We start from the raw sequence: 26,789 nt of genomic DNA on the forward strand, positions 1-26,789 counted from the left end.
GTGATGATGGGGGGGGGGGGGGGGGGGGGAGAGGGAGATACATTGAAATTTTTTTTTGTGGAATCTATTTTAAAATTGTGTTCCAAGTCAGTTTCCATGAATGTAAAGTTACATGTATTTTTTTCAAATTGTAGTAAATCAATAAAATTAAATGACGACAACAACAGAAAAAATTGAATGCGATTCATATGAAGAGTACTTACTCTATATAATCAATGATTGCCTTTATTGGTAGGTAATCATTGGAGTGGATGGTCCAGAGACATTCTAAGGCATTTCTACCTCCATCATAATATGGACCACTAAATGACCGAGAGGTGTCTGAGAAGTCCTGGCCACAAGGATAGTTTTCTGACAAATGTAAAACAAAACAATAAATACACATTGAGCTAACTACTTGCAAAGAAATGAACACATCCTGGTTTAATGCAAAACACAGAAAAATGGTGTGACACCAATATTTTTCGGAATATTTCCTAACACAGTACTTCAAAATGATGGCCTTAACATATAACAAACTGTATCAGCAAGACAGTCATAGATATCAGAAAAATCTGAAGTTGGCCATCATGACTTTTCTATCTCCATCATAATATTCACTAGCAAATGACCAAGAGACATCTGGTCAGAATGTTTTTCAGAACATTCCCTATCACAGTACTTCTAAAAGAGTAACATCTAGCAACAGAAATGATTATTAGGGCTACATTCCTTTCAAAAGAATGGCCGCAACATAAAGCAAATTGTATCAGCAAGACAGTCATAGATGTGTCAGAAAAATCTGTAGAATTAAGGTAGCTTGACACTACTTTCACTGTCATGGTCAATTCTATGGAATCATGGAACTTGTAGTTTTATCTCTTTAGCCTTCTTTGTCAAAGGATACTAGTGCCTAATCAAACTAAAAACCCCAGGATTCCATAGCATTGAATCTTGGGAGTTCAAGTGAAATCAAATTGCATTATTTATACTCACCAGCAAGTAACAATCACCCAGGAATCCAAACTATAACAGACCTATTCAAAGTGATGAAGGATAGCCTACAAAGAGATCTAGCCTTTTTGGTCCCTTCCACATAGCCATATAACCCAGAATATCAAGACAGGTAATCCACAATATCTGCTTTGAACAAGTTTATCTGAGTTCACACTGCCATATAACCTGGGCGCATCCAGACAGCCCCTTTAATGTGGGAGTTACCGCAATAAAAAGGGAGTTGTCCAGATGACATACTGGATAAACCTGAATCAATTCGGCTCAAACCAGGAAAACCCTGGTTTGTGGTGAATTAATTTGTTAGTGGGTTTATTCTACACCTTCTAAACTCACTAATTACGGTGTCTGGACTGCATTAGCCTGGAAAACCATGAGGACACCAACCTCCTACCCAAAAGACCCCAAAAGAAAAAAGTACAAAAGAACTTACCCGGTCTCCACTAGAGAGTTGCCAGAGTTCTCCTGGTGCATAGAAATGATGCACCAGGAGTAAGGGGGGAGGGGTTGTGAAGGAGGAAAATCTCTCCTGACCTCCCTTTCACCTGGCACATTATTTCTACATGCCAGAAGAGCTGTGGCAGCTCTCTAATGGCAGTAAGAATGTCCAGGTGTTCTCCCAGAACTTTCTGGGGTGTGTGTGGATAAGGGCCCAGGAACATTTGTGTCTTTTAACCATGAATGCTCCTGGGATAATGGGTTGTGTGGGAGCACCCCCCCCCCCGCCCCGCCCCGCCCCGCCCCGCCCTGCCCCGCCCAGCCCAGTTCAAAGCAGATAATGTGGGATTTTATATAGTTGTGTGGAATGGTCCTTTGGAAACCCCTTTAAAATTCAGACTAACACATGGATTTACTGCTCCACTGATTTGGAATTAATTTGCTTCTGCTGTCTAGTGAGGAAAAGAAAATATTGAAGACTCCTATAACATGTGCTTCCAAGGAAGGCAGTAAATGTTCCTAGGAACAAATTAAGCTATTCAATACAGAAGGAAACATTCTCATGTTAATGATTTTGCAATACTGGCATGTTTAGATCTTGAATTTGTGTTATTTTATAGAGAAGAATTTATTATACTTACTAGTAGGAGGTATTGTAGTCACAGTTCTTAGTCCTTTGGGGAGTGTTGAGGAGTAAGAGAGAGAGAAAAAAGAAAGGTTGCAGTAAGTACAGTTTCACTGAAATTCAAATTGGGATTGATCTGGGATTATTTATCTGGAATGCCTTAATATGTGGCAAAATGCTTTTGCACATACTTTACTTTAAAAAAAGAAGGAAGGCACAAGAGATGTAGTGTAGTACAGGGTTAGTCAAAATGCATAGGCCAATAAGCCATTCAATTGAATGGCTTATTGGCCTATGCATTTTGACTAACCCTGTATATCCACCAGAATGGACAGAATGCAATATGGTTTTGATTCAAAGGAGCCTGATAGGCATGTCACTTGCCACAAGTACAATTTAGTGACACTCTACTAAACATAAAGCAATTCCAAAGAGATGAATTAGTATAATATAAAACTATAAGTTTTATTTCTACAAATTCCATGATGCAATGGTGTCCCTAGTGGATTATAGAGGGCTTTCACATTCCCTGGCTGCAGAACACAATTGATTTTCGAAGGCTTTCACTGTTATCACTGGGGTGTTGTGTGGTTTCTGGGCTGTATGGCCATGTTCTAGTAGCATTTCCTCCTGATGTTTTGCCTACATCTGCGGCTGGCATCTTCAGAGGACAACATCCCAGAACACAATTTGTTTATACAAGAGCATAAGCCAGCAATTAGAAATAAGCAGTTTCATGAAAAATAAATATGTTTTATCACATTTTATAGCATTAAGAAATTGTAGAAACTAACAGAAAGCTGAAAATGTAACATTTTCATATATGTTGATGGGAAAGTCTGGGAATGGAAACAGAGGCATTTTTAGAGGGGGATGAAAGGGCTAATGTACTAATATAATAAGCCAAATCCAGCAACCTGCAGGAAAAAGAAAAGACTGCATGCTTTCCAACAGTCATGATTTCCAACAGTCCCACCTTTTCAACTACAGTGTTCCTTTGCTATTTCGCGATTCATTTTCCACAGACTTGCTGTTTCGCGGGTTTTTGCCTCCCAGTTTATGAATAGTTGCCATTGTCAAGAGTGGCGTTCTAATCCTGCCTCCTGGCAACAATGGAGTGTGGAAGGGGGTTTCACCCTTCCCCTCGGGAGAGAGACAGCCATCAGGAGAGATTGCAAAGCAAAGATAGCTAGCAAAAAAAGATGCACGATGCCTTTAAATCTCTCCTCACTTCTGCCTCACCCTTGGAACTCAATATACATATATAACATCCCTACTTCGCAGATTTTCACTTTTTGCAGGTGGTCCTGGAACGTAACACCAGCGATAAGTGAGGGAACACTGTACTTTTAAAATGTCCCACTTTCTCTTTCCTCATCTCATTCCCTGCTTTGCTACAAAATGAGTTCAAAGTGTAAAAGTAGTTTGCATCCAATTAACTTGATGAGAGGTAAGTAGTATATTTTGAATAGTCAGGCAAAAGAAAACTGCTGTAGCCCTGGCTAGCATTTGTAGACTTTCTGTTCAATAGCTTCTATCCCTTTGGCATTGTTAAGCCACACACACCCTGGTTTTCTTCTGTGAAATGTTGGAAGGTAGCAGATTGTCCTTTCTTCCTGTGGTACAGACATGTCCAATTAAATCCTAACCACTATCATTAGAAGCACAAATGTGGTAGAGAATGTCTTTGTCCTCCTCATCAAATTTCTAGAAAGTTGAACTTGATTCCATGCTGTCATTGCATCTGTGCAAACAATGCCAGCATCTTTGGATTGGTGACAATTATATTGGCCTCATTCTTTGTGGGCGCATCGGTGCAAATGGTATTCATCCCCAGTGTAGGATACATCAACTTTGTGAATGGGGCCTGAGCCTTGACTAAACTAAGCACTTCTCGGTGCTGAGCCAGCCTCTCCACAGTGATCCTCTCTGCACACAGCCTGTGCCTTTCTCATATCCAAGTCATCATTGCAGACAGTCTTCCAAGTTTGGCTAGAAAGCACTTCAACATGTTCCTCACATCTGTGCCTTCCATTGACTAGCCTGATAAAATCTTCCCAGAAAAATAAAAAGAAGAAGAAGTTACAAGTGGACAATTCAAATCATGAGGCAAAGGAGACTCACATGATTCTCACATATTTTTTTAAGCTTCATACTTTTTATTTTTGATTCGGGGGGGGGGGGGGGGGAGTTAACCAGGATCTAATATAACTTGTCTGATTCTATCTTGGAGTACAGCTTTCTGCCCCACAGGTTCCCTTGTTTCCCTCAAATCTGCTGGAGATCATAGACACAAGGGAGCTCAAACCTAGTGTTGATAGTGGATAGCTACTGAAATGGTGTTGGATTCAGTCAATCAAATTATAGACTAATACAAACTGCATGCTCACATCCTGCTGTAACTACTGTAACAATCAACCACCGGCATATGCATTTAGATGCATTATCACTGCATCACAAAGAAGAATTTCGTGAACTTTCAGGAAAGTTTATCATATTTGTCTAATTGGCATAATACAAATTGCACACCCACATCCTGTTGTAACTGCTATAACTATCAACCATCCACACATGCATTTGGATGCATTATCACTGCATCACAAAGGATGGATTTCATGAACTTTCAGGAAAGTTTATCACATTTGTGTAATTGGCACAATATTCATTTCTCAGACATATTTAAAGTGCCAATTTATTGCACCAAAACACTGTCTAATAACTTTACAGCTCCAGTAAAGTATCTGATCTTTAATTAGCACAAAGAGATAAAATAGGAAGCTTTACTTGAGATAATTTTAAAGTGTTTTTTCCAAAGTATTATGAAACAAATATATGTTAGGGATATGGTTGGTTAAGTGAGAAAGTGTAGAGCAGTGGTTCCAGAGTTGGACTAGGAGTCTAAGAAACCAGGGTTCAAACCTTGCTTAGCTGTGGAAACACACTAGGTGACTTTGAGCAAGTCCTATTTATCCAACCTTAGAAGAAGGCAACAGCAATCCTTTAGTTATGAAGAGCCTAAGGATTTGCAATTACAAATGCAAAGCACAGGTTTTATGAAGTCTGGGAACTCACTGCCCATGGGGGGAAAAGGCTTATTCTATATGTAGCTGCAATGCATGATGTTAGTTGAAGCTTTTAAAAAAGCAAAATCTTTTATTCCCAGCTAAAACAGTTGGTGTTTCCTTAACTTACTATTGATTCATTAAATTTACTCTTGTTAGAATTAATTAACAATTGGGTACCTATCTTTTTAAAACTGCAATGAAATATTAATCAATGACATGAATAAAAAATACAATAATAAAAACAGTAATTACCATATCTTCCTATTGTTTGAGAAGCTGCAAGCAAAAGAAATCAAATAAAATCATGATCGACATTATATTATATCCTGCCTTTCCTCCAAACAAGAGTCAAAACAATTTAGAACAGATGAAGATAAAAATATAGTGGCTAAATAATCCAAACTGTTACTTATACAAAAATATTATATTATCTATAGAACTGAAACTATTTAAAATGTATCCAAAATCTGAAGAACTATGTGCTACCCAAAAGCCATTTGCAGTCAGTTTCCAAATGCTTGTTGGAACATCAATGTTTTCATCTGCAGATAGGACAGCAAGGGGGATCCAGTTCAGCCTGCCTAGGAAAGGGTGAGGTTACCAATGAAGCCCTCTCATGTATATATACTTGACGTTTCTGCAGGAGTGGTAAGATCAATAGAAAGCTCATATGAGAAGATACGATATCGTCCTTTAGATAACCCGGACCCATGCTGTACAGGCCTTCATAGGTCACCACCTTCACTTTGATTTGTGTTCAGGAACAGACTAATACCCAGTGGAATGGTTAACCAGAGAAATATATATTCACCAGTCCTATGTCTAACCTTAGCCATGTGTGTACCAAAGCCTTCATAAGTAGACACTCCATTCTCAATAGCTTTATTTACTAAGATATGATTATAGCTTTTACTCAACTAGTTGGCTGGTGTATTCTAGAAGTCTTAGACCGCAAATGGTTCTTTTTTCATACCCTGCTCTTTCTACCTGAAAGAATTCTAAGGACCACAGCATGGAAAACTTATTTCTTAGAATTACACCCCCCGCCCCAATCTGAACATGTTGTTTAACAAAATAAATGCCACAAGGTCTGCTTGAAACTACAGAAGAAAGAAGAAATGCCCACCTCTATTGGCCAAAGGTGCCAATAGAGTGATTACTGGAGTTCAAGATAATAATAATAATAACTACTACTACTACTACTACTACTACTACTTTATTTTTGTACCCCGCTTCCATCTCCCCAAGGGGACTCAGGGCGGCCTACATGGGGATGAGCCTGATCAACACAGTTAGAATAATACACATTAAAATACAACAACATAAACAAAATAAAACAACAACAACAACAACAACAACATAATAATAATAATAATAATCAGAAATCAACCAGCAACAAATAGATCTGCAGTAATGATCAGTTTCTGGGCATGAGTGGGCAGCTGGTGCAAATTAGTTGTAAGGATAAGGTTGACGGCTAAAGTGCATAAGTCAATTGGCAATACCAAGGATAGGGGCAATGTAAGAGCATTATAACTTTAAGTACTGGACAATAGTAAAGTGCAGGATCCTAGCTGGGGCCAAGTTATCAGAGGAATTGTCTAGACAAGATTGCCAGAAAGGGGAAATAAGTCTGGCTGGAATGAGTATACAGGCAGCAGACTTCAACAGTAGTGAGATAGCAAATCTACTCCAAGATTTAATCTGAATTTTAAACTGTATCACGGATAGCTCCTTTAAAACAGTGTTTCTCAAACTGTGCTCCTCTAGGTGTTTTGGACTTCAGCTCTCAAATATCCCAGCCAGCTTACCAGCTATGGCTATTGTCCAAAAAGAATAAGTTGTCCATGCTTAAAAGTCATTCAGGCTGGAAAGGACAACGTTTGAAAAATTATCCTAAAGATTAATACTTGGATGGCAAACCACCAAGAAATATCAGGTGCTGTCAGTGACATTTCAGAGGAGGGAATTGGCCAAATACCTTTGAGTATTCCTTGCTTAAGAAAACCCTATGAAATTCATGGGGTTGCAAGAAGTTGACAGGTGACTTGAAGGCACACATACCCACACACAATCTGGAATTCACCCATACCTAGAAAATGAGGGTGCAGAACTGAGGGAAACAGAATACTTCTCTGAAGCACAAATCCCAGGGGCCATGCTAACTAAAGTCTCCTGTGAGTTAAAGTCCAAAATGAAACTTTTCCATGCTCAATTTGGAACCCAGAGTGCAGAAGGAAGTCTGAAATGAAATGAAATCTAGGGCTATCAGTTCTCCTATTTGACCTCAGCACAAGGGCAAAAGGACACAAGCCATAATATCAAGTGATTTTGTTTAAGTTCTAGATTTTCACCAACTGCTAGTTCTGGACTACAATTCCCAGTATCTACCACTCGGAATGAAAAGAAAACTTAGTGGCAAGTATGTAGCTAATATGTATGGCAGGGTGAGAGCATTGCCCCTCCGAAACAAACTATCTTCCATCTGAAAATCTAATTAGTCACCAATTTTTTAGCATTGCAGAGGCTGAAATAATGAAAACGATCAATATCTGGAACTTTTATTTGCTATGTACGCATTCTATTAGTATTTTTGCCTGCCCCTTTTCATTGGGTGCTTCAACTGTATTTCTGAATGTTCAGCTTTAAAGTTTTAAATTACAGAGATGCTAGATGTTTGGAGAATGAAGAATTCTTGGGGGAGATATGCTGTCCTTTTGCTTCCGTGTAACTAAACTCTTGGTCTTACCAGAAGGTGAATTCTTGGTCTTCCAGAAAAAACAAACAACAAACAACAAACACCATCTTTGGTCTTGTTGCATGTGAATCTAGGGATAGCTCCCATTCACTGACACAATAACCTCTGCCACCTACTTTGGACAAGCAGTAAACAGACATGCCTGTCATCCAAATCTTTCTAAGAGTCTCTCTTCATCCCTTGCCATTTTCTCACTGTAAAGTTCTGGTTTCTGTGCATTTATCCTCAAAGTGTCAGGCAGAATCAAGTTTATTTTAAAGACTGTTTATTTGGAAAAGCCTCTCCGATCTTCACTTTCAGATTAGGATAAATCTCAATACAATTATCAATTGTCTACACAAAACAGTTTGAGGCCAAATAATATTCAGATCAAAGCTGTTGGACTGGGGCAACTTTTCAGACTGCGGACTGGGGCAAACACATGTGTTGGGACTTAACTTCCAGAATTCACCTTACACTGGACTTGGCACTGAAGTTTTTATCCCTATGCTATTGATTAGAAAGATCATACATTCTAGGCATGTTCATGCAAGATAGATTGGGGCAGGGTTAGCTTTACTACCGTTATCTACCTGTCAATACCAGCTGAGGATCAGCAGAAGAAGTAGATGAACCATCCCATTTACTCCTCTTCAGTCATTCATGGTTCCTTAGTATTATTTATGGCATGAAGCCTTGCATGAGAGTCCACTCTATCTTTATATCTACTGGAGCCAATTATCTAAATCCACTGGGGAGGAGCTGGGGGGCTCATGACTAAAGGACCATCTATACTATAGAATTAATGCAGTTTGCTTCCACTTTAATTGCCACGGCTCAATGCATTAGAATCATGGAAGCGGCTATTTCACCACATATTATTTAGTCTTCTCTGCCAAAGAATGCTGGCATCTCACCAAGCTACAAATCCCAGGATACCATAGCATTGAGCCATGGCAGTTAAAATGGCTTCAAACTCCATTTGACTGCACTCTAACTTACTGTATTGTCGTCAATGGAATTTAGACATATATATAGAGCCTGATCAAATGCACGTTCTGCTGTGTGCACTGGGATTCACTTGCAAATAATTGTGCATAGTATTTTATATTCTCTAGAAAAAATATGTAGGTACTCCAAACACAGAATCAATACATAGAAGTGGAAATAACAAATTTTTCATAGGGAAGTCTACATCTATTAATACTGCACCAAAATGTGTAAACACTTTAAGAAATTGTGATACTGTCAACCCTCTATTTTCTCTTGGTTTTGGGGAATATGACTCCTACAAAAGTGAAAAGTGGTGATTTAAAAAAAAAACTTGAGAGACCTCTCTGGGAATCTCTAGGTTCTCCAGCACAACCCCACCAGAAGTTGCCCAAGGAATCCCACTGGAGGACTAGAGATTCACAAAGAGGCATTTTCTCTAGGAATCTCTAGATTCTCCAGCATGATCCTATTATCAATTTCTGGCAGAAGCTGACCATAGAGTTGTACTGGATGATCTAGGGATTCCTGGAGATCATATTTTAAATGAAATCCATGAATAATCAAATCCACAAAAGTCAAAAGTGTAAATATAGAGGTCCAACTGTATTTTCCATTTAGCTCTCTCATTTCCTATTTCAGTTTAAGCACCTGTTTGAATTCATATAAATAAAATGAAAGAAAGGAATATGACAAATATCCCCATTGCCACCATTGCCACATTACCTGTAACTGAAAGCAGCACCCAAAGGAAGATCACACTGTGATCCATCTTGGGTTGGTTCCAGATGAAGAAAAGAAGAAATAACCTTCAGGCGGGATCTGCTTAGCAATATATAGACTGGCAGGGTCTGAAATTTGATCCACCCTTTTTTACTTAGCTCATGGAGAAGGAAGTTTTCTGGAAAGACCTTTCAAGATGCCAAACAATGATTGCTATGATCTGCCAACAATACGGGTGCATATCTGTGCCATTTTCCTTATCTTTTTTAATACTTGTTGTATAAACAGTTTTCAGTATGAAACCCAGCTGTCACTCTCTTTTCCTTTTTCAGAGATATATTTTCCAGAAGGAAATATGCCAAAAGACTTGCGAAGTACAGTTGATATCAAAGAGATTTCTGTGTGTGTGCCTTCAAGGCACCTTCAATGATATCAGTAGGTATGCACACAAATTTCTCATGTATCTCCAAAGAATAACTGCTCCATTTCATAAAAGGCAACAGAATGAAAAATTGTGCAATTATGGGCTAGCTGCCAAAAATTAAGGAGATTGTTGTACAAGAATTACTTGTTCCCAAGTAGCTGCCTAGAAAGATAAAAAATACAGCCAGGAGCCATATGAATATAAAGCCAATTTGTGTTGCCCAGAAGAGCCTGGGATGTATATCAAAATCATGATGCCTTAATACACCAGGATTTTTTTAAGTAAGGTGGTGCAGATTTTATATGTTATTTAAGGCTTTAGCAACTTTAATCATTGGATTGCTGTGAGTTTTCTGGGCTGTCTGGCCATGTTCCAGAAGTATCCTCTCCTGATGTTTTGCCCACATTTATGGCAGCCCTTCTCAGAGGTAGTGAGGTCTGTTGGAAACTGATCAAGTGAGGTTTATATATCTGTGGACTGTCCAGGTTGGGAGAAAAAACTCTTGTCTGATTGAGGCAAGTGTGAATGTTGCAATTGGCCACCTTGATTAGCATTGAATGGCCTTGCACCTTCAAAGCCTGGCTGCTTTCTGCCGGGAGAATCCTTTGTCGGGAGGTGTTAACTGGCCTTGATTGTTTCTTGTCTGGAAATCCCTGTTTTTTGAGGGTTTTTTTTTTAAAAAAACTGGTAGCCAGATTTTGTTTATTTTCATGGCTTCCTCCTTTCTGTTAAAATTGTCCACATGCTTGTGGATTTCAATGGCATCTCTATGTAGTCTGTAATCATATTTATGTGTCTGTAATCAACTTTACTCATGGGTTGTTGTAGGTTTTTTTGGGCTATATGGCCATGGTCTAGAGGCATTCTCTCCTGACGTTTCGCCTGCATCTATGGCAAGCATCCTCAGAGGTAGTGAACTTTACTCATATTTTAACTATAAAATTAGTATATTTTTATATTTTTATCTAAGTTTTGGAAGTTGCCTTGAGTCCCAGTTCCAAACTTTCTACTATTTCATATGGTTAAGCACCATCAGAGTGTAGTCAAGATGGCAACAATTATTAATGAGGAAGAAGACACAAGAGCAATGACAGCTTGCTTTTACCTGAGCCCACAGGGAACAGGAAAGATACTGTCACACAAATCTTCTAAAATAGTTTCTGCCATAGTAAACCCTAGCTTCTCTTCTCACCACACAAAGCATATTTAAATGCTCAAAAACCCGAAGTGTGTTCACTTATAGGGTTGTAACTACTCCTAATCCATGCAGTTCTCATTTCCATACATACCCCTTTTAAATGTAAGAACTGCATAATTTTAAGTTCAGAAGTGTGAAGCTGGGCAACTCTGAACTTTCAGGTTTTCACAGTGTTGAAGCAATGGTCATATGCACACTTAAAACATATTCTTTAAAAAGCTATTTAAATATATTTCCTATTATATTATTTTTACTCGGCAAGTGGGGATGTACTTTGAACTTTTATAGCTTTTGTAATGTGGCCAATGCATACCCAAATGGAAAGTTTTGCAAACTGTGATTGCCTTGCAAGGAAAGGAAATGTTCAGTTAAGAGGAAATTTATATTAGAGGCTTGGTTTAAGCATGGACCACAGCAGTTCCTTTTTTTAAAAAAAGGTTTAAAGGATGCAATTGGGACTATTAAGGGGAGAAAGGGTTAAATTTTTGCTTTGCGGCCAAGAAAGACAACCTACAACACACCCACAATGGACACCACAGCTGCCAAAACCCATTGCAGATCCATCTTCAGCTCATCACATTGTAATACCCACATCCTAAACAGTGGTTCTCAGTCTTCCTAATGTTGTGATGTCTTATTACAGTTCCTCATGTTGCGATGACCCACAACCATAAAATTATTTTCATTGTTACTTCATAACTGTAATTTTGCTACTGTTACAAATTGTAATGTAGATATCTGATATGCAGGATGTATTTTCATTCATTGGACCAAATTTAGCACAAATACCCAATATGCCCAAATTTGAATACTGGTGGGTTGAGGGGATTGATTTTGTAATTTGAGAGTTGTAGTACTGTCATTTTTAGTTAACCCACAATCAAAGAGAATTCTGAACCCCACCAACGATAGAATTGGGCTAAACTTTCCTCAAAGAACCCCCAAACGTCTTCTGATTTCCTGGCTGCAGGAATTTATTATACAGTGCAAAAACTGAGATGAAACTGAAAAGGATTTAGTTCATTCCAGTTAACAATTGAGGGCTCAGCGTGTTTCCTTTTTATCATAGAGTAACTCATTTTATCACAAAATCTATCCCTCCTTTCATCCAGTTCTTGTGTGCTGCTATATAATGAAGACAATGTGTGAATGAGAGAGTTTGTGTGAGTAGGTTATTATTATTATTATTATTATTTATTAACTTTATTTGTACCCCGCTAGCATCTCCCGAAGGACTTCATGTGGCTTACAACAGACAAGGCCTCAACAAAACAATAGCATAACAAATACAATGCAAAGCAAATCAAAAAACATTAAAGCAATAACAGTAAAAACAACAAAACAATACACCATAACACAGTAAAAGCAGGGCCGGGCCAGAGTAATGGGTACAGGTTAAAAAGTGCTGGGTGTGACAGGTGGTCTATCGGATTTCAGGAAGTGCAGTGTACAGAGAATCTTAAAATTCTGATGAAGTGCTTCTGGGACTCTACTAAAGTGCTTACTGGAGGTTTCCTATTCTGGAAAGGCACATGGGAAAAGCCAGGTCTTCAAATTCTTCCTAAAGACTGCCAACGTGGGGGCAGGAACTCACAAAGAACAGTCTGACAGAAGGAGCTCGACAGAAGGAGTGTTAAGATAAAATAATTTCTCTTCCCCAGAGCAAACACATGAGACAGACAATGCACCCCTTATGGTCCGCACCTGGAGAAGTCTCCTTCCACTGTCTCGCCTTTGGTACACCATTACTTTATGGGAAGAAGTGGACTTCAAAGACAAATGAATGATGATGATATAATCAACATCAAGGAACAGGTAAATTTATCTGGAGCCAAGCACTGTGAGCTACAAAGGCAATGGTGCATATTAGTTAAAGATAAGGTAGTAAAGACAGCCGGAAATGGAAAACAATACAATGAATAAATGAATAAAGAACGAAGGGGTTGGAAGAAGGTCAAGGAGGTTTCAAGGCTTTGGCATTTCAGGTGGCACGGTAGTAATAGGAAACCACTCAAGTGAAACCTGGAAGCTCAAACAATCTAAGCTGTATCAACAACGGTTTCTACCCAAAAGAGGAAGGAAATTAATACAGAGCACTGCATTTGTAAACAAAGAATATTTACAAGGAAATTCCACATAAATATATTCAGTACAGCCATGGCAGAGGACCAGACAAAGCAGATATCACATAAAGTTTATTGCTGATTCATATAAAATGTATGAGATTTATATGAATGTTAGTCTTGTGGCACTTTAAAAGCACTCTTCTAGGAACACCATCATTATGTTGTCAGTGTGTTGACATCTGAATGGTAAAGAAGAAGAAATATAGCAAAGGGGTGTTTGCAAATTGAAGTAGCAAGAAATCAGCACAGTGAATTTATGGTTTAGTGCAGGCAGTCTTCCTGGAGAAACAGCCTTTTGTCACTGGTTGTCCTGCCAAATTAGGAACTTTAAGTGCAAATTTGTGCTGCCAATGAAGTAATTGAGCTCATTGTATAAGCTAGTGACTTTTGTCAACTAGCTGAACAATGTGCAGGAGGGAGGGCTAAATCCAGGGATTTATCCACCTCATTCCAGTAAGGCATGAAAATTTGCTGAAGGTTTAAGAAGTAAAGTATACTGAAATCCAGATGTGACTTAATATAGACCTAGGGTATGTCTACATAGGCTAAAGAACCTGGATTCACCTCAAATTCACTTTTGGGTGTTCCCATAATACTTGCCAATTTCTGGGACTTATTGGTTTCATGAGACTTACAGGTTGAACCACCTTTGCCCAGCTTTGGGAAGATCTGTGGTACTCCACAGTATCCCATGGATTAGGGGCAGCCTAGACAATGGGGCTGAATCTGATTCAGATCAATCCGCTGTTCAGAAGACATAATCACTTTTTTCCTGCTCCCCCTCCTTTTTTCTTGTCATATTGGTACCTCTGCTTATATCAAAATGGGATGCCCAGGATGGACAGGAGCATGGACAGAGCTCCATGGCTGGTTAGGAGCAGTGGTAGCACCATAGAATGTGACATAATGGTCCAATGGGGCCCAAACAGTCTTGGTCTGGCTGGAATATGTGGAGTATGTGGACACCAATGCAGTGGTGCAATGGATTTGGCCAGGTATGCAACGAATTTTGGCAGTCTGGAGGTGGCCAATAAAAACAGACTCATAGCTTTCTAGATATTGCTGATCATATCTCCCAACATTTACCAGGATTAGTTGTAGTTGCAGTTCAACAATATCTGGAAAACAACTCAATTCTTATCCCTTTGTAATGCATCAATATGGTAGGTTATATTGATTCACTATTGTAGGTTATATCGATGTTAGCTGGCACTAATATTGCATTTAGACTAATCAGTACTATAACACGGATGCTTATAAAACCATTATATTTGACACCCATGCAAATAATTTTTAACAGCCTCCTTCTCTACAATTCTTTTTAGTAATAATCATGAAAAAAATGAATAATAATGGCCAGAAAGGAAACACAGACACTGAATATTCTATTTTATGACATTCTTGGACCCTTCAACAAAGCCATATAACCCAGAATATCAAGGCAGAAAATCTCACAATTTCTGCTTTGAATTGGGTTATCTGAGGGCCTTTTCACACAGGTCATTATCCAAGGAGCATCCGTGTTTAAAAAACATGCATGTTCTTGAGGACCAATCTACACTCACCTCAAAAAGTGTGCGCTTTCTGGGGTGGGCATCCAGATGTCCTACTGGGACTTCCCAGTAGAATACTGGCACACTTGACCTCCTCCCCAGAAGCCCCCTAAACACAGTAACAAAAGGAAAAGAACTTCATAAGATGACTGCCGGAGTTCTCCTGGCAAGTACAAATGACATGCCAGGAGGAAGGAGGGGCAGGAGCGGTTCCTCCCCCCCCCCCCCGGCCTTTCTTCTGGGGAGCCATGAGTTCTTCTGGGGAGAGGGTTGGTATTCCCACAGTTTTCCTGGCTAATTTTGCCCAGAAAACTGTGGGAATACTGTCTGGACTGCAGTATTCTGCAGTCCAGACACTGGAAGTAATGGATGGTGTGGGATAAACCACTATCAAATTAATTTGCCACAAACCAGGGTTTTCCTGGATCTGGGCTGTTGACCAATACCACTTAACCACACCAGGGGGTGTTGCTGTTACTGACTGACACAATACCAGGCCACAGTCACCACCACACCCCTGGTAAACCACCAGACCCTTTCCCGCTCCAAGGGGGGAGGGAATAAACAAGTCAGATCTACATCCATGGCGCATGCCAGCAAGTTGTGACAAAGGAACAATGCTCTACTAAAACCATGGACAGAACAACATTTATGAAGGGTGGGTGGGCTGGGACACCATAAGGCGGCCAGCCCCAACCAATCATGGGTGAGCAGGGGCCGCCTCTGATTGACCTCCACTGAGGAGGCTTCTGGGATGAAGAAGTCCCCCACTGATGCCATGGCAGACAGGAGGATGCCTGCCACCACAACGTCTCTGTCCGGTAAGTCGTGCATAGCATTTCTGCACATCAATAAAAAAGAAAGCGTGCCATACATTACATACTTGATGTATCATCACAATGCACAATTACAACCCTCCCTATCTGAAGGTCAATGGGTCACTGACTTCCATAATAATGTTTTCTACACAGTTTATTTATTTTATTTATTTACTTTATATACCGCTTTTCTCAGCCCTCAGGCGACTCAAAGCAGTTGCTTCCTATGAAGTGGAAACGTCTGTCTCCTAGCCCCTGTATACTACATATACATCTCAGGGATGTCTGATAGGACAGTAATCCTTACTGGAAGAAGCCATGAGCATTTTGGAAGAGAAGCAAGATATATTTGTTGCCAATTTCATTCAATTTCTTTCTGGCTCATAGCGACCCTAAAACAAGCCTATTGTAGAATGTTTTCAGCAACATCTGTTCAGATGGGGTTTGCCATTGCCTTCCTCCAAGGCTGAAAGACAATGATTTGCCAAGGTCACTCCGTGTTTGCACAGCCAAGTAAGGATGTCTCCTGAAGATGAAGTCCAACACTCACTCCACCATGGTCATGGGTATTTTAAAAACAAAGTAGAATGTTTATCCATAGATAAATATTCTCTTTAGATGAAGTCCATGTTAAGGTTTTCATCTTCACTTTTAGTCCTGTTTCTAGCATGCCTGTAATCTTTAAGGAAGTTTTTTTAAGCTGTGTAATCATAACCTTTACAATGACTTTTATGTAAGAGCACTTTAGTACCATCGATGGGCCCTAAGTTTCACTTTCCTGAAACTACTACTTCAAATACATGCCAACTTTTTTGTCTATAATTTGAATACTGTTTCAAAATTATCCACACCAGGAACAAGGAACATCTCAGTTAATACAGAGGTGTTATTTTAAAATAATGCATAAAATGTTACATGCAGTCCTTGTCTTATGAGTTCAGATTTTAATCTCAAGGAAACTAATAAAATGCTGTTTAGATATAGCTTCTTCAGAAAGAGGAAGGTGTTAAATCCAGTAGGAGGAAGATTTGGTCTGTCAACACTATATTAACTTCATTTTTAAAATAAACTTGGCATAGCCTAAATAAAAATTCCTAGTTTTGTTTGAGCAGTAATCTGCTTTTCAAAAATACATAGTCAAAATCTAGTGAATATATCCTTTTTGCAAATCCAGCTATTTAACTCTTTTTATTCTTGACGGAGCCCCCAGTGATGCAGTGGAATAAGGTACTGAGCTGCTGAACTTGTTGACCGAAAGGTTTTGCAGATTCTAATCTGGGGAGCAGCGTGAGCTCCCGCTGTCAGCCCCAGCTTCTGCTAACCTAGCAGTTTGAAAACATGCAAATGTAAATAGATCAATAGGTATCGCTCGGGTGGGAAGGTAATGGCGCTCCATGCATGACCTTGAAGGTGTCTACGGACAACACTGGCTCTTTGGCTTAGAAATGAAAATGGGCATCAACCCCCAGAGTTGGACACTATTGGACTTATTGTCAGGGGAAACCTTTACCTATTCTTGCCACTGAATTAATTTGATTGCAAACTCCAAGGTGTGGTTTTCTTCTGATGGCTGGGGCCCCTTCCACACAGCCCTATATCCCAGAGTATCAAGGCAGAAAATCCCACATTATATGCTTTGAACTGGCTTATCTGAGTCCACACTCAGATAATGTGGGATTTTTTGACTTGATATTCTGGGATATAGGGCTGTGTGGAAGGGCCCTAGAAGTATAGGTAAGTTTGAGCTACTTGGAGGAGCTACTACGGTGTAGTACCTGGGCAGATATGAACTATTAATCTATAAGGATCAATGACATCAATAGGCTGAACCTGGGTGGAATATTTTGTGCTCATGTATAGCCTCTTAGGGCCCTTCCACACAGCCCTATATCCCAGAATATCAAGGCAGAAAATCCCACAATATCTGCTTTGAACTGGGTTATCTGAGTGCACACTCAGATAATGTGGGATTTTCTGCCTTGATATTCTGGGATATAGAACTGTGTGGAAGGGCTCTAGGTCACATAGATTCAAACTATGAATATTCTGCAGCCTTGTCAAATGAAGTTTTCAATTCCCTGCGTCTCCTCTAAAATTTCAGAGTGGAAAGAAATAGCAACATAATATTTACATCATTTCCCACAGCTCATCACAAAGAAACATACCACCAAGTTTTTAGTGCTCTCAAAGCTCTATCCTATGTGGCAGTGTAATATATAGTTTAACATTCTGTCCCTTCTAACTGTCACTATCAATGCAATGCAAACATCTTCGCTCCCTTAGTTGCCTCTCAGAACATGCCTTCGTTTCTTAGAATTCTGCACATTTATGCCATTGTGGGGAACCAATGGTCCTCTAGATGAACTGAACTTCAACTCCATAAGTCTTTATCATTGCTCATGCTTTATAGGGTTGGCAGATGCTGAAGCCCAACACATCAAGAGAGCAAAAGTTTCCCCATAGATGTGCATTTCAAACAAATTCTAAAGAGAAATGAATCAATATATTGTGAGAAACATGCAACCAAGTACTATATATTAGGCCTGGGTAACAACGCAAAAATTTGTTTCTAAAATCGATTCGTTTTTTTGGGTTTTTTGCGTTTCGATATTTAAAAGAATTCTGAAATTTTCCTTTTAAAAAGTTTGATATTTACGAAATTTCGTTAATATTAACGAATCAATTCGTTAAAATGGCGGACGCGGTTGCGCAACATGAAAATATTAGTTTTAAATAATAGTTTTAAATGAAAATATTATGAAAATATTAGTTTTAAATAATAGTTTTAAATAATAGTTTACCCGGAAGTGGGGTAAATGCTGACCGCTTGCAACCAGGGAGAGGGGAGGGAAACAACTATAAAACTTGCACCAGACATAAAACTTGCACTCGGCTCAGGTCACTTTGACAAGCTCGCGCTCGCTCTCCTCCCTCTTTTCCCTCCTCTCTACCAACATAGACGCCGCCGAGAAATTTGCATATTCATCAGCCCCGGATCGGATTGGGAGACAGTCGGGGAAAGACAGAGAGCGAGAGAGACCTAGAGAGAGAGCGCGCGCACCCACCCCCTCTCTATCCCTCCCTCCCACCCGTGCGGTCGCCTCTGTCTTGCGCACGCAGCGCGCGCACAGCCAGAGATAGAGGCACACATACACACACACACGCACTGAGCTGCTCCTTTAGCCCAACCCTGAGCAAAGAGGGAGAGAGAGAGAGGGAGAGAGAAGAATCGGGTTGCTCCGCTGCTGTTGCTGCGCCTCCTCCTGCGTTTCCTTTTCCCGGCGGGGGAGGCGATCGGGGGAGTCAGCAACCGCAGCGTCGTCGGCCTTGCCGCTGCTGCTGGGCGGGGGTCTTTCCCAGGGCGGCAGATGCCAGGGCCCCGCCGAGCGGGCACGCCGGACCACCCCTGTGCCGGGCCGGGCATGTGAAGATGTCAGTGGGGTGTGCATGCCCAGGTGAGCCGGGGAAAGGGGGAAGAAGGGGGCGGGGGGAGCCAGGGGAGCGAGGGGAGGAAGCCAGGCCGGGAAGGGAGCTTGCTCGCTCAGTCTCTCTCTCTCGCCTGCCTTCCCTTCTCCTTGCCCCTGCTCGGGCCCCTTTGCAGCCAGGAGCTGAAATAAAAACGAAACAATTACAAAACAATAACGAAATAACGAAATAAAAATTCGTTTCATTTTTTAGTTGCTCCTGGATGGTTTGTTATCGCTTCGTTATCAAGAAAAATAACGAATTATTAACGAATTATGAAATTAACGAACGAAACCGCCCAGCCCTACTATATATCTTACATCTTTTTTCCCAATAGGAATAAAACTTTTAACAAAACATTCTATACTATACATAGGAACAGGACGAAGTATTTCCAATGCCAGGCACACAAAAAAGGGGTTAACGTTCTGTGTGCTTAACATGGGAACACTTCCTCTGCTTCACCAGGTAGAAGAGTGACATATGATTTGATCCTTCTATGGTTCTTTGTGGTCTAAAATAACAATACGAAGATATATTGTGTGTGTGTACATGAGTGTGTGTACGTGCACACATATCATCATGTGCCTTCTAGTCTTATGAATTGCATAAGCTTTCTTAGGTATTTAATATTCAGAAGTAGTTTTGCCAGTTTCTTTCTATGAATCATAGCCTCCAGCATTTGGGGTTCATTGGAGGGCTCTCATCCAAGTATTAACCAAGATTGATGCCGATTAGCTTTCAGAATCAGATGCGATCTGGCTCCTTTAGGGAGTTTAATCCTGGCTACAAAAGAAGTGAAGACTTTTCTTGGCACCCAGAACAAACTACACCAGAGCTAGCTACCAATATTCCTTCTTTAATATTAAAATTGGTCACAATACTGAACCTAAAGGAAGGGATGGGATTTTTTTTTTTTTTGCAATTTGTATGAAGGTGAACAAAACAACAAAGGAGAAAGAGGTTACTTGTCCAGCTTATTTCTATTTACTTATCATCCACTTTCATTGAATTTCTTATCAGCAAATGCAACCAGACAGATAAGAATGATGTTTCTTATATCTTGAGTTAACACATGTCTTTATAATTTGATGGCTGACTCAGCCTATAAAGAGACAATCAATGGTGAGGAATGCTATAATGTATAGTCCACCAGTATCTGGAACAGGCATCCTCAAACTGCAGCTCTCCAGCTGTTTGGGCCTTCAACTGCACCGGGACTGTGCCACAGCTGTCTGAGTATCAGCTACATTAACATCACTTCTGACCATAAGGTCATGAGTTCAAAGCCAGCCTGGGTCAGAGTGAGCTTCTGAACAATTGTGTAGTTTGTTGTCGACCTTTGCAACCAAAAGACAGTTGCATCTGTCTAGTAGGAAAATTAGGTACCATCTATGTGTGGGGAGGCTAATTTAACTAATTTACGTGGCCATAAAAAAGACTCCAGCAAAGCACTCTAGCAAAAGCATGCAGGGAGTGCAGAAGTACTTCATCAGTGTCGCAGATGGACGATGAAAGCGACAGCTCCCCTGGCAGCCAGAAAAGTTAAATAGCCTCTGACTGTCTGTCTATATCTGTTGTGTGTCTTTAGCATTGAATGTTTGCCATATATGTGTACATTGTAATCAGCCCTGAGTTTCCTGCAGGGTGAGAAGGGTGGAATATAAATACTGTAAATAAATAAATAAATAACTCCCAGAATTCCTGACAATTGAAAAAGCAGTTAGGGCTTCTGGGAGTTGGAGGCCCAAACAGCTGGAGCGCTATAGTTTGAGGATGCCTGGAAGATTCAATCGTTTTCCTTTTCCTCTGTCTTAGAGAAGATCGGGATATAAAAGTTTTAAATAAATAAAATCAATAAATCTTCTTCTATTTGAGTCCTGGACTAAACAAATATTACCATTGTTTCAAATTAGTGGAAATGAATTATGTATTTCAGTCTTTATTCACAATGTCAAAATAGAGAATCAATTGATTAATAAAACTAGCATGGCCAAGTGGTCATTTTTTATATTGCCTAACCCAAGTTAGCTATTTAAGATAAAATGTCTTCAGGGAAGCATTACATATTAACCACCCAACAATGTATGATACCTGAACAGATGACACCAGCATCTTCACTATGACCACAGTTGTGAGTTCCCCAGAGCCTACTAGGGTATACAAAAAGAGAGGATTCATTCCCATGGCTTTCAACACCATCCTAATGAATAGTACCTGATCACTGAACCACAAGAATGGAAAATTCATGTCTGGTATTTAGTTCAGAGTGACTTATTAGTATGATAATTGGACAGAGGGTAGGGGGCAGAATTTGAACATAATGCCCTTATGGTACATAATCTGGTGTCAAAGCAGCTTCAGAACCAAATAGATGCTCCTTTATGATTGTTTGCTTTGGACAACTTGGATGAAGTGAATATCTTGGAGTTCAAGCACCTTGACTGAAAGGTTCAACCTTGAGGAAACAAACAGTTGACTTATGTGTAGGACCCTAAAGAATGCAGTGAAAAAGTAAACACTCCAGTTTAGTGGAGCAAATACTCGGCAAAATATGTCACATGCTTTGACACATTCTCTGGACCAATCCTCAATTGTTTTTGTATGTAAAAATCACTGGTAGCACCTCCCATGCCTTGTGTTTCAAAACCAAAAGGACAGGGCTGATACTTGGGATGGAACAGATTGCAGAGTCCACTTCTTTTCATGTAGATGTGTGCAAAATTGAAGTACAGTGTTGCCTTGACACTTTGCGGTTTGCTAACTGCGGACTCGCTGTTTCACAGCTTTTCATAGCTTTTCAAAAATATTAATTTAAAATATAAGAAGCGTCCCTACATTGTGATTTTTCACTTATTGTGGGGGTTCCTGGAATGGAACCGCCATGATAGGTGAGGGAACATTGTAAGTGAGAAATGGATCCATTGGGTATAACTCTTTCCATATTTTATAAACTCTACTACAATTCTGGCATATTTTTTTAGGTATTTGGTACAGTGGACAACCTCTTTGGACTTCAGGCTCCTAAGGTTCCAGCTATCTACTGGCATCAGGCATGTAGCCGGGGGGGGGGGGGGCGCTCGGGGGGCTTCAGCCCCCCCCCGAAATTCTCATGGTGGTTCACGAAAAGGCCTTACTGGTGCATTACTTAAACTGTTATGTTTATTCATATCATGATCTGATCACCATACTCAATATATCCCATATGCATGGGGGTATTGGGGTAATGATCAAAAAGGTTTGCTAGGGTAGACCCTCTTTCACTCAGACTCTGCCCCCCCCCCCCGAAACTCAGCCCCCCATGAAACCCCCCCTGAAAAAAAATCAGCCCGCCCCCCCCCCGAAACGAAATCCTGGCTACGGGCCTGACTGGCATATGTTCTGATGCTGTGGCTGCTTCCAGCTGCAGCTGTCAAAATCGGTGCTTCTGAAGACTGCAGAGAGAGTCGCCAATGCAAATATCCACCCCAGGTATATGACAGGCTACATGACCTGGGGTGCTTGGGATGTCTGTGAATTGATGGCCCGGATGATAGCCATGGTATCTTGCCAGAAGTCAGCAGTGGATGGTAGTTTGTCAACCTGTGAAACCTCTTTGGCATCAGGCTGTCCATTGGGTTTAGCCCTTTATTTGCATTGTAGTTCTAGTGCATTGAGGGAGAACAGTACTTCAGATGCCAGGTGACTCTGTTTGGAGGCTTGGGATGCATTGTGTACAGGAAGAGAGAGTTTTAGTATTTGATTCTGCAGTACTGTTCCATCATCCGGGTGAAGGCCAAAAGGGGGCGCTAGAGAGAGTATAGACCATTTTAGTGGGGGGGGGGGTGAAGAAGGAATACCATTTCCCTCTTTTTTGTTGGTTAATCACCCTCCCCACTTGTTTCTACAACAGTGATAAGGGAGAGATAACAGGAAAAGAGTGGGGGGGGGAGAGTTTTACTCCTTCAAACCCCTTCCCGTAAAATTTCTTGTGCTCCTTTTGTTCTCTACTTGGATAATGGAGCAGTACCAATTCTGATTGCTCCAATGCCAAAATTCTTGCCATTTTTTTATTTTTGATAGGCATGTTTTAATCTATTGTTTTAATTATTGTTTTAATATTCTTATATATATGAATTTTTATGATGCTGGCATCGTATGGTGCTTCTGTGAGCCCCCCCCCCCGGGGTGAGAAGGGTGGGGTATAAATATAGAAAATAAATAAATAAATAGGAAATAAAATGGCATGCCATAATGTATCATCACCTGATCCTGATCATCATCATCTCATGATATGGCGACTGCCAGCCTTTTAGGGGACTGTTTTGACCTTTGGTTCTGTTCTTTGGTTCTTTACTTTTGGGGCAGCCCTGGCCCTTTTTAGGAGCCATTATTAATTGGAATCATTGGCTGCAGGATATGCATCGTAGTTAGCCTGAGTCCAAACTAGTTATAGTAATTAATTTGATTGACAAAAAATTAAGAATATACCAAATTAGTTATATGTGTATGGATATATATTCATATAATTGTAATAGTAGTTTCATGGTTTATTAAATTTCAAAATTTAATTATTTTTTTAAAAAAATAACTATTTACTATTATTATTATTTCACAATATATGGTATAAGAGTTTCACCGTCCAACCAGCCTGACTTAGAATTGTAAAATAAAGGTATATTGACAATAGAACCGGGTGGCCACAAGGTGGCAGGAATAGCCAGGAATGGGAAAAGGAAAAAGAATGCCGGGCTGAAGACTCAAAGTAAATCTGCAGGAGCATGGGCTAGAGCTTATTTGAGAGTTTATTTGACCCTTTGATTTGAGGGTCTACTCTGCAGCAATGAGGGCAGCAAAGATGTCATTTTCTTCTGTCACTGTTGCATCTGCAAAGAACCATCCAGCAGAGCAGTACCAAGTGATCAGAGTGCTACTACACATTGGTCCTCAAGGGGAAAATGCTGACCATTCAACAGCCCACTATGAAGAGTTCGTTTTGCACTGTGTAGATAAAGTCACTCAGATCCACTCCGACTTTGATGCAGTTGTTGATACCATTCCAGAAGATGTAATCATGGCTCGTCCAGTGTTAGTGGATACTTTTACATTTCTGCAGCCTGAGGACAAGGGCAAGATCCTTGGAAAGCAACCACGTGTGTTCTAGATCTTTGTCCTTTCTGGCTGATTGAATAGGCCAGGGGAGACTGATGAAATGAGGGAAAAGGTGAGTGGCAAAGACAAAGCAGATCCAAAGGAGTATGAGGGAGACATCTGGGGAAAGAGTTAAGTGGGTGAGCCTTGGTCAGCATCATCCAAACCTGCCTCATCTGTTCAATGAAGTTCGCACTATCTAGGAGAAACAACCATGCTCCCTTAAAGGAAGGGGTGACTAAGGTAACCCAGAACCTGCTTCGCTAAACCACCCTTGCTCCTCTGACCTGCCCAGCAAATTGGTCTGCAAAGCCTGTAGTCTTTCTTCAATGTTCGGCCAATAAACAAGCTGAGAAAGGGACATACTGGTCCTAAGAAAGCTCTCTTGTAGCCTCATCCCTCAGCTTGTCGTGATATAAAGCAATAATTCTGGCCTTAAAACCCAATACTTTGATTTAATTGGGTTGTGGTTGATGCCATAACCTGCACAATAAATAACTCTGTCTTGTTAATGTGATGGGCACTCAATAATTAATCTGGGGAAAAACGATTCACTTTCAGAAATAAATATTGCAAGTGCATTTTCAGATTCTATGCAGAAAAGTGTTTAATGACATTTCATAATTTTTTGACATAAACAATGTATTTGGTGGTGATTTCTTTCTTCTCAGTTGACTGCTTAGAAGAAAGCCAGAAAGCAGGAGGGCCCAATCTGCCAAAAGTACAGTAGTCACAGTAAGTGGACTGAAAGCTTCATCCTTCCCAGGATTCACACTCTGTCAAGGAGAAACGTAGAATTAAATAAACTGGTTTAGAATCTAAAAAAGATGCCTATTGGTAAAGTCAGAGCATGCATTCAAAACCTCAATTTAAGATTTAAGATTAATGCTCATCATTTTGATGGCATTGTTCAGTGAATATTCTCATTATGAATATCTATCTTGTATGAGTTCCCATGGCATTCTACTTCCAAATCCAATAGCTCTCATATTTGCAATTCAAAGATAATGCATATGCAAAAGACCTCAGAGTTACAATATGATTTAAGGGTTGTAATGTGAAATATCTTAAATTCTAATCCCTTAAATGGAAATCCAAGGAAAAGAAACATTTTGTAGAATTATGGATAGAAATACCTAATAAATTTAACAGTTATTATTGTGCCTTCTTCCAAAGGATGTGGATTCTTGCAAAATGATATCCAACTCTTTCTTCTCACTATATTCAGTTTGTTAACTCTAGAATTCCCATGATTCCCGTCACTGAATTCAAAGCAGTTGAATCACTTTACATTTCTGGTTTAAGTCTGCATTAAAATCGTTTTGGAGTGGCTTCTCCCTATGCCTTATGCTTTTTAAAGTAATCATATCATTGTGTCAATATATAAGGTGGTTAAAGGAACATTTACATTTTGTGATGGCTTTCTATGCTCCGAGTTGGTAACATTTTAAATGAAAGGGATAGTAGAATATATCAATATCAGGACAATGGTGTCCTAAGAGACAAATATGACCACAGTCAACATTTTATGGAGTGTCAAACATTTAGTAGCGTTCTTTGAAATTACTTTGGAAAATATATCAGAATTGTTGCTATAGCAAGAAGGGCATAAATTATACAGAAAATTGCTCTACCTTTGTAATTTGAATGGTCCCATGAAAAGAATAACTTTGTCCTCATTTTCATCTATGTTCCTCTTTTTTCTGCTTAAACACCCTTGGGAGCATCGAGAAGACGGGTTGTTTGCCTTGCATATTACCAACTTGCATTGCAGATAAACTGAATTGTGTTCTTTAAGAAACTTAAAGGCATTGAACTTGAAGCGAACCGCATTCTTGTTTGGTGAAGGCAGATTGGTGTAGGTAGAATCTCGTACACATCTGAGGAAGAAAAAAAAAAGATTGGTCATATCAGCTTCGTTTAGATCAGTTCATTTGACAGCTTCCAGAAGTTCCGGGGTGGCATATGCGCCCTGCTTTCCATGCCCCAAAACTCAGACTTTGGCTCTTAGAGCATGGGACAATTTTGTTTCCCTGCCCAAGCTGTGTTAGGTTCAGGAATGGTTCAAAAATAGAAATGATACCAGATATACATCTGACTGTGACTAACATCATGATTCTGTACAACTTAAACTGAAGAAGTACAGAAACCTGAAGTCGGCAACAATCAAATGTATATCTGGCATGGCTAGCAACTTAAGTCCTCCTACATAACAATTCCAGAGGATAAAAGAGATGTTTAAAATAAAACAAATGAGTGCACTGAGATTTGGAAGTGGTCTACGTAGTTGCTGGTGGACATTGGGGTGAACTTTGCCAGCCTCATTATTTTCCATTTGTCCTGATTAAGCAGGGACATTTGTGACTAATTTTCTATTCCACTTTTTAAGCTGCTTTTAAAATGTTCCTGTTTCTGTTTCCTCCTCCCACTTTCCTCCTTTGTCTTCATTTTAGTTCATCTGCCACACACTGAGTTCAAAGTGCAGACCTACTACCATGTCACAC

At 40.0% G+C, this 26,789-nt stretch overlaps 1 protein-coding gene across 1 annotated transcript in view; it reads right to left on the reverse strand.

Moving 5' to 3' along the window:
* LOC132770144 (uncharacterized) overlaps positions 1 to 26,789 on the reverse strand; it is a 282,948-nt gene that overhangs the window by 142,929 nt on the left and 113,230 nt on the right. The gene's annotated exons all lie outside the window — the stretch shown is intronic.

The sequence above is a fragment of the Anolis sagrei genome, chromosome 3 (assembly GCF_037176765.1).
Source record: "Anolis sagrei isolate rAnoSag1 chromosome 3, rAnoSag1.mat, whole genome shotgun sequence".
NCBI lineage: Eukaryota > Metazoa > Chordata > Lepidosauria > Squamata > Dactyloidae > Anolis > Anolis sagrei.